Source organism: Xenopus laevis, chromosome 9_10S (assembly GCF_017654675.1).
Source record: "Xenopus laevis strain J_2021 chromosome 9_10S, Xenopus_laevis_v10.1, whole genome shotgun sequence".
Classification (NCBI taxonomy): domain Eukaryota; kingdom Metazoa; phylum Chordata; class Amphibia; order Anura; family Pipidae; genus Xenopus; species Xenopus laevis.
In genome coordinates, this window is record NC_054388.1 from 4,904,941 (window position 1) to 4,921,285 (window position 16,345).

General features: G+C 43.1%; 1 pseudogene across 1 annotated transcript; it reads right to left on the reverse strand.

Annotated features, from left to right (window-relative positions):
- Positions 1-297: 297 nt before the first annotated feature.
- On the reverse strand, positions 298-10,454 carry hrob.S (annotated as a pseudogene). Its single transcript, XR_005964628.1, has 10 exons — positions 10,264-10,454; positions 9,205-9,258; positions 6,648-7,480; positions 4,133-4,216; positions 3,839-3,979; positions 2,282-2,390; positions 1,969-2,054; positions 1,768-1,869; positions 1,163-1,295; positions 298-858 (listed from the first exon to the last, which is right to left on the reverse strand). The product of XR_005964628.1 is annotated as a homologous recombination factor with OB-fold S homeolog (transcript).
- Between the last annotated feature and the right edge of the window lie 5,891 nt (positions 10,455-16,345).

Sequence of the window (16,345 nt, forward strand, 5' to 3'; positions counted from 1 at the left end):
CTTCCTTGTTTTGTGACAGTCACATGATTTCTCTCCCCGCCCCTAATTTTGCATATGGAAATTAGGATTCGGTTTGGCTGTGCAGAAGGATTCGGTCAAATCCTGCTGAAAAAGGCCGAATCCTGGATTCAGTTCAACCCTAATTTCAACATATATTGGTAAAACAGGAAAACCTGAAATGAATTTGCTGTGGGGCCCAGTAAATCTTTTACACAACTGGGTGGGGGGAGGGACGACATGTAGTTGCCATTGATAATATCAGAGCGAGAGCCCTGGATCTCAGCCCACCGTTGCATCTCAAGGAAACTTATTTATTTTTATGAACTTCAATATACAGAAACAGAAATATACACAGTCAGTTATACAAAAGCATGTTATTCAGTCTAGTTAAGAGTTCTGCTTTTAAATAGCAGTTTTAAGTTTTTTCCATGATAACCTTTTACAGGGGTCGGCACACACCACCAGACAGGGGCCCCTTGTAGTTGTCATTCACATAACAGTATAACTTCCGCTGTACAGTTTCAAGCCCTTTACTATATTTACATTTTTCTTTCTAATGAACACCTGCAGTGCCTGATGGGATATCCTATACAGTAAGTAACACTGCAGTACGGGCATTATAATAAAGCAAATCTGCTCAGCCAGAGCTTAGTGTTTATATGTTAAGACACATTCTCTAGTGGATCTATAGGAGTTATGTGAGATCCACAAATAGGCCCCAGATACCAGGAGAGCAACATTCATTTCGGGAGTGCTCCATCCTGCTAATGGGGTGATCACACTAAAGGGCAGGTCATGTTAGAGTGGATTCAGTCCCAGTATCCTCGGGAAGGTCACAGAGGAGAGAATCCAGGTCATCTGCAAGGACAGAACAAAGTGCATGATGGGTAATATTAGAGCACATAAGGTAAGAGCAGTATATACATAAAGAGAAGGAGTGTGCATCATACTACTGCATAATAGTGAGGTGAGGATGCAGCTGGACAGGCCAGTGTGTGTCTGTCTGTCTGCGTGCGTCTGTCTGTCTGTCTGTGTCTGCGTGCGTCTGTCTGTCTGTTTGTCTGTGTCTGCGTGCGTCTGCCTGCCTGCGTGCGTCTGCCTGCGTGCGTGCGTCTGTCTCTGTGCGCGTGTCTGTGTTATGGCTCTCTTGTGTAATCCTCACCCATATCCCATTCTTCAAGTGATAATGGCTGTGGGTCTCCAGCTGTTCTTATAGAGACTGATGGACAAGCTGGGGTCCCAACATGATTACTGTTCAAATCAGTCTGCTCACTTGACCCTGGTGGAGCTTCTATCTAAGGGATAAAAAAAAAGACAATTTGCTTTCACTCATTAAAAAAAAACTGATCGGCTTGAGTCACTGGATATTAATAGTAAAGGGAAGATAGGTCATCAATGACCTGCTGGTCAGTTTCCCACCAGTCTGACCAGCAAGTAGTCAAGGAAGTTGTCAAGAGAAAGAAAGAGGCTGATGTTCTTCTTAGGAATAAAATTAGAAACCTTTCTCACATCTTTCCTAAGCAAAAGAACATCAGCCTCTTTCTTTCTCCTGACAACTTCCTTGACTACTTGCTGGTCAGACTGGTGGGAAACTGACCAGCAGGTGGCGCTGTTGTAACACAATTAATTCATATTAACAGTACACGTATCTTGGAAAAAAATAAATAAATAAGGAATGTAAGTAAAAAAAGTTCTTAGAACAGAACCCTCATCAATTTCACACTCACTTATTTTAAAGGTTTACTTATCCTTTAAACTACATATTACCGATGTATGGGGGCCTTCCTCCTCCGGGGGGTAGATTTTCACCAGGTTGTTAGGGGTCACATTGAGATAGTGGTTGCGATGAGATGGGGAGAAGACTCCGACCTGCAGAAGAAAGATGATTACCAAGCTGTCTGTAAAGCACCTGCAGCCATTTAATTGGTGTTCGTGCATTTGAATTTGGAGGAAAAAAAAAAAAGATACCTGTTGTAATAAAAGGACACTGCCGACCTTCAGGTCACTTTCTTTCTCCTCCAGTAATAGGTGGTGGACAGTGCCCTGAATATCACCTGAAATGGGAGTAGGAGGAGAGATCAGCCAATTGCACGACACAAAGACAAAACCAATGATAAATGTCATACAGCTCTATGGTAGAAACAAGAAAGGGCTGATGGGAATTGTGGTTGGCTGGGGCCCACTGGGTCATCCTCTGATACTGGGAAAGATCAGATGAGCTAATAAGAGATTGATAAGATGCAGAAAGTTATGAGGAGGAGAAAGCTTAAGCATCACTCACCTGTGTGGTCTCTGAATACGGCACTAGCATCGCCATTGGCTGGAGTAAGGGATTTGAGAGCCACGGCCATTTGTGGGACCTTGTTTTTTGGGAGCTGCTTCAGAGCCGCCTGTCAAAGCAAAGAAGCATTTAACATTGGAGTTGCAATAACGATTAGGATTTTCGGGAACAGATACGCCAATGCAGGAACAAAGCTGCTACATTATTTATTTAACACCATGTAGCCGCTTAGTTCGTGCATCGGCGTATCGGTTCCCGAAAATACTAATCGTTATTGCAATTTCACTTTGTCTGAGGACAAAGTTTGGGAACCGGATTAAATAAGAAAAACACAACCTGGTCCACCAATCCTGTATCATTTAACATTGGGCAGGGTTCCCAACTGCAGGCAAAACTTACCCACAAGGCATTGAAGTTAGACCTCAAGATAGAGTCCTGCAGCGGGTCGGGTACCAGCCGGTTACCCGCAAAAAAAGCGGTACCCTGTGAGATAAGGGTAGGATTTCCGGGCGCGGGTATAGATGCGGGTCGGCGGTCGGGTTGCAGGTCTCATCTAAATTTCTTATCTTATATTGTCTGTTTTACTCCTTTTAAAATTTAGTGTCCACACCCACTTTTTAAGATGCCACATCCAGTTTGCAGCAACATCACTTCCTGTTTAATGGGGGTCGGCGGGTTGTGGTTAAGGCAGTTGCGGGTCGGGGTCGTGTAGCAGATCAAAGTGGGTAAATATGCGGGTTCAGGTCGCAGGCTGCGCAGGACTCTAACTCAAGACACAGGACTTATTAGGCCATCCCATACATTCAGTTTATGCTTAAAGGAGAACTAAACCCTAAAAATGAACATGGCTAAAAATGTCCTATTTTATATAGTGAACTTATTGCACGAGGCTAAAGTTTGAGCTTGTCAATAGCAGCAATGATAAAGGATTTCAAACTTGTCACAGGGGGTCACCATCTTGTAAAGTGTCTGTGACACTCACATGCTCAGTGGGCTCTGATTGGCTGTTGAGAAGCTAAGCTTAGGGCTCGTCACTAATTATCCAGCAGAAAATGAGCTTCCCTGGCTGTAATATAAGCTGATGCTACAGGTTTGCTGATTATTCAATTCTGATGCTAATTGCACTGGTTTCTGTGCTGCCATGTAGTAATTATGTGTATTAATTACTAATCAGCCTTATATTGTGACATTTCTATTCTATGTGTACTGTATATTGTGAGTGGCTCCCTAAACTCAGTAAGTGACAGCAGCACAGAGCATGTGCAGTGAATCAGCAGAAAAGAAGATGGGGAGCTACTGGGGCATCTTTGGAGACACAGATCTTTACTGCTAAAGGGCTGTGGTTGCCTTGGGCTGGTACAGAAGCACAAAACATCATGTACAACATTTCTACCTACTTCTTTAGGTAGGCTTTAGTTCTCATTTAAGGGTCTTGCATTCAGCCCACTTAATAAATGCTGCTAACCTTAAAAATGAATTTTTAATTTGCAGTGGTATTTACCATTTGGAAAGGACGAATAAGAGAATTTCAGCAACAAAAAAAATGACAGTGATTACCTTACGCAGCACCATCACTACACTGTATGTCCTTAGGAAGCAGCAGGGATCATTCTCATCCAATGCCAACTCAGCTTTCAAGGCTGCCCACGGACCTCTGCCAAACTCCTCTTCAGTTTGCTGCTGAGAAGCCATGCTTGCCTGCGGACATAACAGTCCAACTGTCATATGTGTGTGTCTTACAATGACAATGAGGGAGGCAGAAGCAGCTTTACACTTATAGAAAAGACTGACAGGACAATGTGGGATTCTGCAAATGAAGAGGATTTTTAGATGAAAATAATTGGAAGTTACCTTAGTGCCAAGCTTGGCTCTTGCCCCATGAGCTGGAGTATGAGGAGTCGATACAAGAATCTCATCCAGCCCCCTGGCATTACCCTGAAACAAACAGCAGTGGAACTTAAAGGGGAACTATCGTGAAAATGAAAATTTAATATAAGCTTCATCATACTGAAATAAGAAACTTTCTAGATACAATCAATTAAATATTCTGAACCATTTCTGAAATAATCAAGTTTTTCATCACTATTCCTCACTCAGCATCTGTTTCTCTTCATTCAGGAGTTGGGTGTCATGTGAATGATCCAATATATATTATAGGGGGGCTCATTTTGCCTAGAAGATGTATTAGAGCTCACTCTATTAAACTCACCAGACATCATGTCTCTCTACATGCAGGATTTGTGCAAACGGCAGTTATTTTGTTAGATTTTGTTTGTACTGGAATCAGTTATTTGAGTGAGCTCTAATACATCTGCTAGGAAAGGAGCCCCCCTATAAGATATATTGGATCTAACTGTCAGTGAATATCTGACACCCAACTGCTGCATGAAGAGAGAATGAAGAGAAACAGATGCTGAGAGAGGAATAATGAAGATAAACTTGATTATTTCAGAATTTTTATTTGGTTGTATTTAGAAAGTTTCTTCTTCAGTATGATGAAGCTTATATTAAATTTACAATTACTAGATAGTTCCCCTTTAATACACTCAAATATACAAAGTTAGACAAGTCCTGCAGCTCAAGGGCCTCAGCACAAAGTTGAACTTTTTTTAAACCTAACTTACTATGTTTTTGTTTTTAGATGGGGCCATTGACCCCCATTTGAAAGCTGGAATCAGAAAAAGCAGGCAAATAATTCATAAAACTATACAAAATAAATAATGAAGACCACTTGAAAAGTTGCTTAGAATTGGTCATTCTATAACATACTAAAAGTTAACTTACAGGTGAACCTCCCCTTTAAGTTCCAGAGAAAGAACAAACTGAATTATAACCAACTTGGCATTATTTGGAAGTGCAAATGTCAGCAGTGTCTGTCTGTTCAAGTCTCTGCACAGCTGGTTCTGACTCTTGAAACAATGTGGACAAAGCTATTAAAGCTGTGTAGGAGTTAGCAGATTTCTGTGCTTTGGTTGAGTCAAAGCCAGTAGTGCTGAAATGGCCAAAAAATGGGTCTAGCGTTGATCATACATGGTATTTTTATATTATAATGTATTAATAAATAGGGTTTCAAAAATGAATTGAGGTTGTGTTTGCATGATCTAGTGCACCACAGTAGCAAATTTAAATGGTATTTAAAAAATCCTGAATGTTATCAATTTATTGAATGGAGTTGCTAGTTGGGTCTTTGGTTTCTTTCTAACATTTAAAGGGGATGTAAATGCAAAAAAATAAAATCCCATTTTTACTTTCTTAAATGAAAAAGAAACCTATCTCCAATATACTTTAATTAAAAAATGTGTACTGTTTTTATAAGAAACCTGACTGTATGCAGTGAAATTTTCCCTTCATTTACTGCTGTGGATAGGAATTGTCAGATGGTCCCTAACTGCTCTGCAGGGAAACAATCATACTTATGAACAGCAGGGGGAGCCCCCGCCTTACTTCCCAGCCATGCAGAACTCAAGCAGCTTTGTTTGTTTCCCTGTAGAGCAGTCGGCGACTGTGTAGAGATTTGTATTGGATTTTATTTTTGCCTTTACATCCCCTTTACTGTTTCCAACTCCAGCTGCAGGGACAAAGATCATGGAGCCAGATTTAAACAGATAAACTGGGATTCTATTTGGAGGATTATTTTGCTGCAGCCACTGGTTCTGCAGAGTTGGAGAAAGTTTATATTAAACAATACAAAAACTATAAAATCCACATTAGATTACATGACAACACAGGACCCAGTGCAGTCTGTATATTCTGATTATTAATTAGTCTTGCTGTATCGGCTTCTGGCAGATATTATTTGACTTGTGCTGTTTTGATCATTTATGATGATCCCTAAGCAGCCCAGACCACACTGAGCATGTGCACAGTCTTGGTCTTGCAAAGATGTATAACAAAGTTACAAGATGGTGACCCCCTGTGGCCAACTTTGAAAGCATAAATCATTTGTTTGATTAGGCTTGTGGTGCAGTAAGTTCATGTTTATGTTTAGTATACAAAATACAGCATTTCTAGCCTAATTCTATTTTACACTTTACTTCCCTTTAAATTGAAATGTTGTTTGACATGAAACAGAGCACCCCAACCCCATTCTAAATTTGTTTAAGGGTAATTGTTCACATTAGATCAGAGGTGCAGTGCCTTCCTCTATAATGGTTCAGAAATGGGCAAAAAAAAACAACCTGTTTTTAATTGCAATTAGTGCATTCTTTTGCACCTCACTACATCTCTTCTCATGTCTCTATACATTCCTGGGGAACTCCTGGTCTGACTGATATTATAGTCTTTTACACATCTGCCCCAGTATCACTGGTAGGGCCTCGTTGTTAATGCAAATAAACAGGCAAACACTGCTGCTCAGGCTAGTCACCTGCTGCGGCAATAAGCCAGCTGGTCCAGGGAACCTCCTCTCTTTTGGTGGCGGCGTCTCCCATAGCCGTCTCCTTGGCGTCTGATTGGCTGCAGTCACCAGCTGCACTAAATGGTTGGTTAGCATCGGGGTCTGGAAGGAATTGGGAATGAGCGGACGTGGGAGAGGAGTTGAGTGGGCGCTGGGAATGGGGCTAGTTCGGTGCAAAGAGCTCCCGCTCCTTGTACAGTGCTAGGTGTTCTCACTTGATGAGGCAGCAGCTGAACAGAAGGGCTACGGTGATTTTGAGCCTCTACAGATTGAGGGTCTATCATGTCCCTTCTACAAGGCCTCTTGGCAGTGGGGCGTGGACTCTGAAAGTGCTCAGTCTCTATTGAATGTATCTGCAGGGGAGATGGAGAATCGGCACAAACACTGCCTGGCTGGCACACTGCAGTAACCTTAAAACTGGCTCTGGGATTAGGCGCCTGGAACCCAACACAAGCTTCTCCAGTTGGGCGCAGTCTGACAGATGAGGAGTTCTTCCTACTAGTTCCATCCTGCATTGGAACACTCACAGACTGACCAGCTTTTTGTGCCTCGGAGGGTCTCTGTGGGACCTCTATCATGCTGCAGACAGATAACAGCTCTTCATCATCCATGTCCTGGGCAAGATCATACGGCATCCCCATTGGGTCCTGCTTCCCCATCTCTTCTTGATTCCACATTGTGTGCCAGGGAGGAGGAGCCTGGCTTTTTGGTTCATCTGTACATATGGGCCTGAGAGATCTCGTTCCTGAAGGCGCTGCGTGAAAGACGCTCTCCTCCGTATTGTCCAACGCCAACAGAAAGTCCTACAAAGACAATAAATCTTTTTACTTCATGTATGTTCTGATGGACTATATATCATTAAATGGATACTGTCATGGGAAAAATGTTGTTTTTTTTTTTTAAACACATCAGTTAATAGTGCTGCTCCAGCAGAATTCTGCACTGAAATCCATTTCTCAAAAGCAAACTGATTTTTTTTATATTTAATTTTGAAATCTGACATGGGGCTAGACATATTGTCAGTTTCCCAGCTGCCCCCAGTCATGTGACTTGTGCTCTGATAAACGTCAGTCACTCTACTTGGAGTGATTCATTTTCCGAAGTCACCCGAAGTTGCCTCACGAGGAAACATTGCTTTCGAAGTTGCCCGAAGTTTCCTCGTTAGGCAACTTCGGATGACTTTGTAAAACGAAGCACTCCGATTGCCATCCCGCTGGCGATTTAGATTCTACCCGGCAGGGAGGTAGTTTGTGGAGATTAGTCGCCCGAAGAAGAGGAGTTTTGTCGAGCGACTAATCTCCCCGAATCTTCTCGTCTGTCTCTGCCCTTACTGCTGTACTGAAAGTTGGGAGTGATATCACCCCCTCCCTCCCACCCACCTCCCAGCAGCCTAACAACAGAACAATGGGAAGGTAACCAGATAGCAGCTCCCTAACACAAGATAACAGCTGCCTGGTAGATCTAAGAACAGCACTCAATAGTAAAATCCAGGTCCCACTGAGACACATTCAGTTACATTGAGTAGGAGAAACAACAGCCTGCCAGAAAGCAGTTCCACCCTAAAGTGCAGGCTCTTTCTGAAATCACATGACCAGGCAAAATGACCTGAGATGCACCTACACACCAATATTACAACTAAATACACTTGCTGGTTCAGGAATGACATTTTATATTGTACAGTGAATTATTTGCAGTGTAATTTATAAATTAAAAATACGTTATAAAAATCATGACAGAATCCCTTTAAGAGCCACTACTTGATTCATCAGCGATAAAGGGAAGGGTCACATGGGCGTTATCCAGGGGCCACTCGCATGACAATTAGGCGAATGCTCTAGGTGTTACACAGGTCTATGGCTAAATAGGAAAGGGTTGATGGGAACTGGGAGGATCAGCTGAACTGTACATCCCTCCCACTGTACAGAGAAATCACTGCCACTCTATCGGTGGAGGAGATTCCCCATAATATTTACAGTAGAGCAATATATTTTGGAAAAGGTACTTAACCCTTAGTGTACCATCTTGTCTTGCGTCCGGCCATGCCATGTTTTTCCAGCAAAGAGAAACCCTGAACTGTGAAATTGAGGGCATCTGTGCTATGGTATTTTCTGTCAATGGCAAAAGAGGTAAGGTGGGCAGCACTTGAAGGGTTACTCCGCCATTAGGTAGCCATTCATAATATTATGAGACTAATTGCAGTTTAAATCTAAAATGCTCTCAGGCCAATTGGGAAGCACCACCTGTCTCTCACAGTTGCTTTACACATTCGAGCACTACAGTTGGCTCAGACAATAACCCAGGTGGATCAATTTAAAGTAACAGACTCACAAAAAACATGAGCTGCAGGTGGGGCCCGGGGACAGGTTACAGAACCAATTCTACAATGGATTGTGAATCATCCCAACATTATAGAGTTAACAGACAGAAAGTGATTTTGTCTCCATTGTACCTGCTCTGGTTTAACGTACATTACTGCACACTGATATTACTGTTCTCTTTTATTATTATTGTTCTTTAGTCATCTTACCTCATCATCAAAATCATCATTTTCTGAAGAAAATAGGTTTTGGAAACTTAGAGCCTGCAAAAGAGAAGAGGGGGATCAATGATACAGAAGTTAAACAAATCAGGGTAAAGGGCACAAGGGAATCTGTAAATAACATGAACGTTACATCAGAGAATGTGTATCTTGTGCGTGTGTGTGTGTGTAGCTTATGGCAGGGATACACTACAGGATTTATTAGAGGGGGAATAAGCAAGGGTGAACTGTAGATGTAATCAGGGTGTAAGGGAGGATAGGTGAGCTGGGGGAGTTACGAGGGTGCAGGAGGGACAGGGAGGGGTGAGCTGGGGGAGTTACGAGGGTGCAGGAGAGGACAGGAAGGGGTGAGCTGGGGGAGTTGCGAGGGTGCAGGAGGGGACAGGAAGGGGTGAGCTGGGGGAGTTACGAGGGTGCAGGAAGGGGTGAGCTGGGGGAGTTACGAGGGTGCAGGAGGGGACAGGAAGGGGTGAGCTGGGGGAGTTACGAGGGTGCAAGAGGAGACAGGAAGGGGTGAGCTGGGGGAGTTACGAGGGTGCAGGAAGGGGTGAGCTGGAGGAGTTACGAGGGTGCAGGAGGGGACAGGAAGGGGTGAGCTGGGGGAGTTACGAGGGTGCAGGAGGGGACAGGAAGGGGTGAGCTGGGGGAGTTACGAGGGTGCAGGAGGGGACAGGAAGGAGTGAAATGGGGGAGTTACGAGGGTGCAGGAGGGGACAGGAAGGGGTGAGCTGGAGGAGTTACGAGGGTGCAGGAGGGGACAGGAAGGGGTGAGCTGGGGGAGTTACGAGGGTGCAGGAGGGGACAGGAAGGGGTGAGCTGGGGGAGTTACGAGGGTGCAGGAGGGGACAGGAAGGAGTGAAATGGGGGAGTTACGAGGGTGCAGGAGGGGACAGGAAGGGGTGAGCTGGGGGAGTCATTGTGGGTGTGTGTAAAGGAGGAATTATTAGGGTGGGGTAAGAGTTACTGGGGGGACAGGAATAACATTGAGCATCACACATAGAGACAGGCTCGGCACCAGTAAAACAAGACCCCTCCCCTGAAACCCACCATGTCCCCTGGGTCACGCTGCTAAAACCCCGGAGACTGACATTTCAGCTGCCCCAGGCTGCGATAGAACCGTATGAATCCGCTGCTACTGCTGTTCCCAGGACTGAACGCGAAGTTTGAATATGGTACTTCCGACACCACACTTCCGGCGTTTGGAACGCAGTGAAATGATTTGCGTTTCAGTCGTGGGTTCGCACATTGCAGATTTCACCACACGATTTAGGAGTTTGCGTTCTCTAAAACGTTTTATCTTGGTCCAATTGTATTATTAGTGGATTCAATTAAAACCAGCTGGGGATAGTGGGGTTTCCTCAATTCCCTATTAAAAACATTGGGATCACTGACCTTCCTATATATTTATCTTTATTCCCTATTAATAACATTGGGATCACTGACCTTCCTATATATTTATCTTTATTCCCTATTAATAACATTGGGATCACTGACCTTCCTATATATTTATCTTTATTCCCTATTAATAACATTGGGATCACTGACCTTCCTATACATTTATCTTTATTCCCTATTAATAACATTGGGATCACTGACCTTCCTATATATTTATCTTTATTCCCTATTAATAACATTGGGATCACTGACCTTCCTATATATTTATCTTTATTCCCTATTAATAACATTGGGATCACTGACCTTCCTATATATTTATCTTTATTCCCTATTAATAACATTGGGATCACTGACCTTCCTATATATTTATCTTTATTCCCTATTAATAACATTGGGATCATTGACCTTCCTATATATTTATCTTTATTCCCTATTAATAACATGGGGATCACTGACCTTCCTATATATTTATCTTTATTCCCTATTAATAACATTGGGATCACTGGCCTTCCTATAAATTATCTTTATTCCCTATTAATAACATTGGGATCACTGACCTTCCTATATATTTATCTTTATTCCCTATTAATAACATTGGGATCACTGACCTTCCTATATATTTATCTTTATTCCCTATTAATAACATTGGGATCACTGACCTTCCTATATATTTATCTTTATTCCCTATTAATAACATTGGGATCACTGACCTTCCTATATATTTATCTTTATTCCCTATTAAAAACATGGGGATCACTGACCTTCCTATATATTTATCTTTATTCCCTATTAATAACATTGGGATCACTGACCTTCCTATATATTTATCTTTATTCCCTATTAATAACATTGGGATCACTGACCTTCCTATATATTTATCTTTATTCCCTATTAATAACATTGGGATCACTGACCTTCCTATATATTTATCTTTATTCCCTATTAATAACATTGGGATCACTGACCTTCCTATATATTTATCTTTATTCCCTATTAATAACATTGGGATCATATCACTGACCTTCCTATATATTTATCTTTTTTCCTTATTAATAACATTAGGATCAGCCATCATTTTTACCATTTTTTTACCAGGTGGCAACCCTACCTGGCCTGTATTTTACAGGCGTGGCCGGTAAAAATGATGCTTGATGCCAATAGGGTTGCCACATTTGCTGATGACTAAACCTGAACTGGGGGGGCGGGGCAGATAGTATTGGGGGTGGGGCAGTGATGTAGGAACAGGCATGATGACATCAGAGGTGAGCACAATGATGTTGATGGAGTTATGACACCGGGGCGAGGCTATTGCATCACTTCGATGCCACTGTCAATGTTTTAAAGTGTTGATGGCCAGTTCAAAACCACACAGATGGCAACCCTATCTCTATTCTGCTTGATGAGTAAACCCAATCCTTTAAAGGGCACCTGTTGGGTAAAAATGTTATCTCATCCAAAGGTGCGAACTAATAGAGCCCACAATGCGATTGGGGATAACAGTAGTTAACAACTACACGGTCCGACTGTCGCATGAAGACGCTGCTTTCTGCGTCCAGATCCGACAGTCGTTTCGCGTCGGATGCAATGTAGTCGCTACCCCCGACTTTTCATTCAGCCCAATTATATCTTCTCCATCTTGTTGCATGCGTTTTGTCAGCGGGCATGGATCCGAAAAACGCTTGTGGAGCTCTACCCTAAAGTATAAAATCAGCCGTAACCAGTTTGTATGTACAGACCTCTAGTGGTGTTTCATATTACTGCAGGTACAATATTGTACATGGGCTCTCTTAAAGAGAATGCTTCAGACTTGAGGTTTCCTGGATAAGGGATCCCTTTGTAAATTCAATGCAGCTGGCAGCACCTTCGCATATGAACATGGTTTGAAAAGTGCTTACACTTGCCAGTTTCCAAGCTACATGTGACATTAGTCTAAGCTAAAGCTGGCCATAGATAAAGTTGTACAAATCAAAGTTTTGTATGATTTTCGGACCGTGTGGTGATTATCCCGACATTTTTCTTGCCGTTGCGATCAGTCGTTTAGTCGATGGGACAGGTTCGACGATTTCTGTCAGGTAACGATAATGTCTCTGCATGTCTGATGATATGAATGGGTGACTGTCACTACTATTTGTCGGACATAACTTTTGTACGATTGTTGTCACAGTCTGATTTTACTAATTTATTTAATCTGATTGGTTAGTGGCAGGTGGGAAGATTGCAACGTACGATCGGATTGTACGTCGGATACAAGGCTAAAATCTGCATGTCTATGGCCAGCTTAAGTTTACGGCGTGTGTGAGTAAGAGCAGGACTACACGTCGCAGGCGCCACGTCGGATGCAACGGAAATAAGGTAAGTAATTCAATTGTCGCATGCGTCTGCATCCGACAGTCGTGTCGCATCAACAATGCGACACGATCAGACACTGCCATTACTTACCTTGTTTCCGTCGCATCCGACGTGACGCCTGCAATTTTGCGCAGCGCGGAGGAATCGGCCGTGTAGTCCTGCCCTAAGTTATATGTAACTCAGTTGTCTGTGCATATATGCAGATGACTGTGTGTGAGTTCAGGTATCTCTGGGGAAGGTGCATTAGTGCAGGTGCCTCAGGTCTCTGTGTGTGGATGTAGGTGCTTCTGACAGCTTTAAGTGTCACTATGTGTTAGTGCAGGTGTCTCTGGTGATTGTGTTAGTGTCTATTGTAGCTGTGGGTACAAGTGCTTCTTATTAGGGTGTGAGAGCAGGTGTTTCATGAACAGTATCACCATTAGTGGGAATAAGGGGTACTGCAGTCAGCAACCCTCTGATAGAGGAGGCCCCAGGAAAAGTAAAAATTTGATTTGTGGGGTGCAAAAGGTGTGGGGTTTTGGTGGTTCATGGGTAGAGTTTTGGCATAATGGGGTAGGCCTGGGGTGGGACATGGTCATGCAAGCATAAGCCTTTCATTCTAGTTTTTGCCAGGGCCCTTGCCCCAATGGTCCAGGTGACCAATAACTGGGCCCAGACCCTGATTTGAGGAAAGGCCACAAAGGCGGCAGGATTTTAGGGGGCCTTCCATCCACATCTGTAATGGTTCAGAAGCACTGGGGATGTGCTGGAGATACAAACATTTTTTTTAAAATTTCCCATGTGAAAATCCCCAGTGACCGGACCCAATGATGAAGATTTGCACATGTGCATGAAAAAAGGGATGGGGGCAGGGGCAACAATCAGGAACAGGCCTAGGGGCGCCTACTATGTAAATCCGGCCCCGACTGGGTGCTGCAAACTTACTGGGGCCCCATGATTCCTGACTGTGTTTGTGTACCCACACGAGTGTTTCTCCTGCACAGAAACCAGTGCAGCCCGCAGAAAAACCCATGCATTAATTGTTAATTACCCGTGGTTTATATCTGTTTCTGGTAGTAAAGAGATGACGCCCCACCCTTCATTTACTTGTGAGTGTGAGTGCAGGTGCTCCCGGTGACAATGTGAGAGCAGCTTTCTTTCTGGCAGTGTTTGAATGAACAAATCAATGACTTTCAGCAGATTATTGTTGTTGCAGAAGCTCGGAGGCTGCAGGAAACGCTTCCCTAACATGTCAGTGGGTGACCGTATTACTGAGTGGTGAGTCAGACTGCAGTGAGTCACTGAGCAATACAGCCTCAGGACCTCGGCCTGGGACATGAGGGGAATATGTAATGCAGCAGCAGCAGCGCTATGTGCAGAGCAGAATGCCAGGCAATTTGCTGCGCTCCTGTCTCCAGCTCCTGAGCTTTTCACATCTGCCGGGTTCCTTTGGGACTCAAGAGCACAGAGGGATCGGGGCAGTGAATATCAGCTATATGGATACAGCCCTTTTGGTGGGTTCAAGAGATAAGGGTGAAACTGAATTTCTGAGATTCCCTCAGCAGCACAGTTTATTTCTGTTATTGACTACCCTAATACTGCAGAATACAGGGGTCATATTTAAAGGAACCCTAAAAATGAATACGGCTAAAAACGGCACATTTTATATAGTGAACTTATTGCACGAGGCTAAAGTTTGAGCTTGTCAATAGCAGCAATGATCCAGGACTTCAAACTTGTCACAGGGGGTCACCATCTTGGAAAGTGTCTGTGACACTCACATGCTCAGTGGGCTCTGATTGGCTGTTGAGAAGCTAAGCTTAGGGCTCGTCACTAATTATCCAGCAGAAAATGAGCTTCCCTGGCTGTAATATAAGCTGATGCTACAGGTTTGCTGATTATTCAATTCTGATGCTAATTGCACTGGTTTCTGTGCTGCCATGTAGTAATTATGTGTATTAATTACTAATCAGCCTTATATTGTGACATTTCTATTCTATGTGTACTGTATATTGTGAGTGGCTCCCTAAGCTCAGTAAGTGACAGCAGCACAGAGCATGTGAATCAGTGAATCAGCAGAAAAGAAGATGGGGAGCTACTGGGGCATCTTTGGAGACACAGATCTTTACTGCTAAAGGGCTGTGGTTGCCTTGGGCTGGTACAGAAGCACAAAAAAAATTCTAGCCGACTTTTTTAGTTTAACTTTCATTATGGCCTTTAAGGTGGCCATAGACGTTACAATTACCATCTTTCCTGCAAAATATGTTTCCAAGAAAGATCGTTCGAAAAATCATTTTCTCTGCCCTCTCTTTTTACGTGAATCTATAGCCCTTTTAATACAGGCCAATACCTTCCTAGCATTGCTTGCCACAACACTGTCCCAGACCTATTCTATTAGGTGGAACAGCGAGAGACAGAGCAATGCAAGTAATTGCTGGTCGGTTACTAAGGCTTTGACCCATTTTTTGGAAAATGAGTGCAATTTTGACACACAAGGGATAAAAACAATACAGAACATCATGGATCACAGTAAAGTAAAGAAAGAGGACTGGTCTGATTGAAAGGATAAAACCCCTAACTAATGACATTTGGAATAGATATCAGACTACTCCTTCCACGTCCTTCTCTTCATATTAGAACAGAAACAATCCGATTCCTCTCCCACATCTCCCTGGGAAGCAACACTCTCCTCCTTTCTCACATTCTCTCGTTTTCCAGGAGGACTGGGCGTTTGAGAAAAGTGATAAAAAAAAAACTTGCATCATTGCCATGGAAACCGGCTTTTGGACCCGGTTCTTTTACCCAGAACCCTTTGGGGGCGACATAGAAGGTGTGAATGAAATAAGGCGGTGTTAAACATATAAAGGGGGATGTTAATTCAAGAGGGGGAGAGTGTGGAAAATAGGGACAGATATGTGATGTCACTCCGCACACCGTATATTAAATAGGAATAGTAATCGCCATTTCCATGTATTATTAATACAATGGTAACATAGAATTTGTATGGCGGTAACTGACTGTACATAATGCAGGAGGTGCAGACAACCTTGACTCTCAGAGGAATAGTAAGGCTTACAGAAAAGCTGCTTTTAAACAAAAGAGAATGTTATGACAGTCACAGACGTACCTGCAAAGGTTCTGTAACCCGTAACAACACGAGATATAGAATGATGTTTATTTGTGTCCTTTTGTCCTCACACCCAGAGATCAGTGTCACTTAAACCCCAAGAATGTCACCAATAAAAGCAGGTCGTTCCATTTTTAACCAAACGTTTACTGCCTTGTTATCAGGTGTAAATCAGGATGTGTAACCAATATTTTAGTTTACATTGTACTTATAGACTTGATGAAAGATCATTTGTTTCCCAACTAAAGATAGTACAACCGTATATATTCTGCCCTAGAA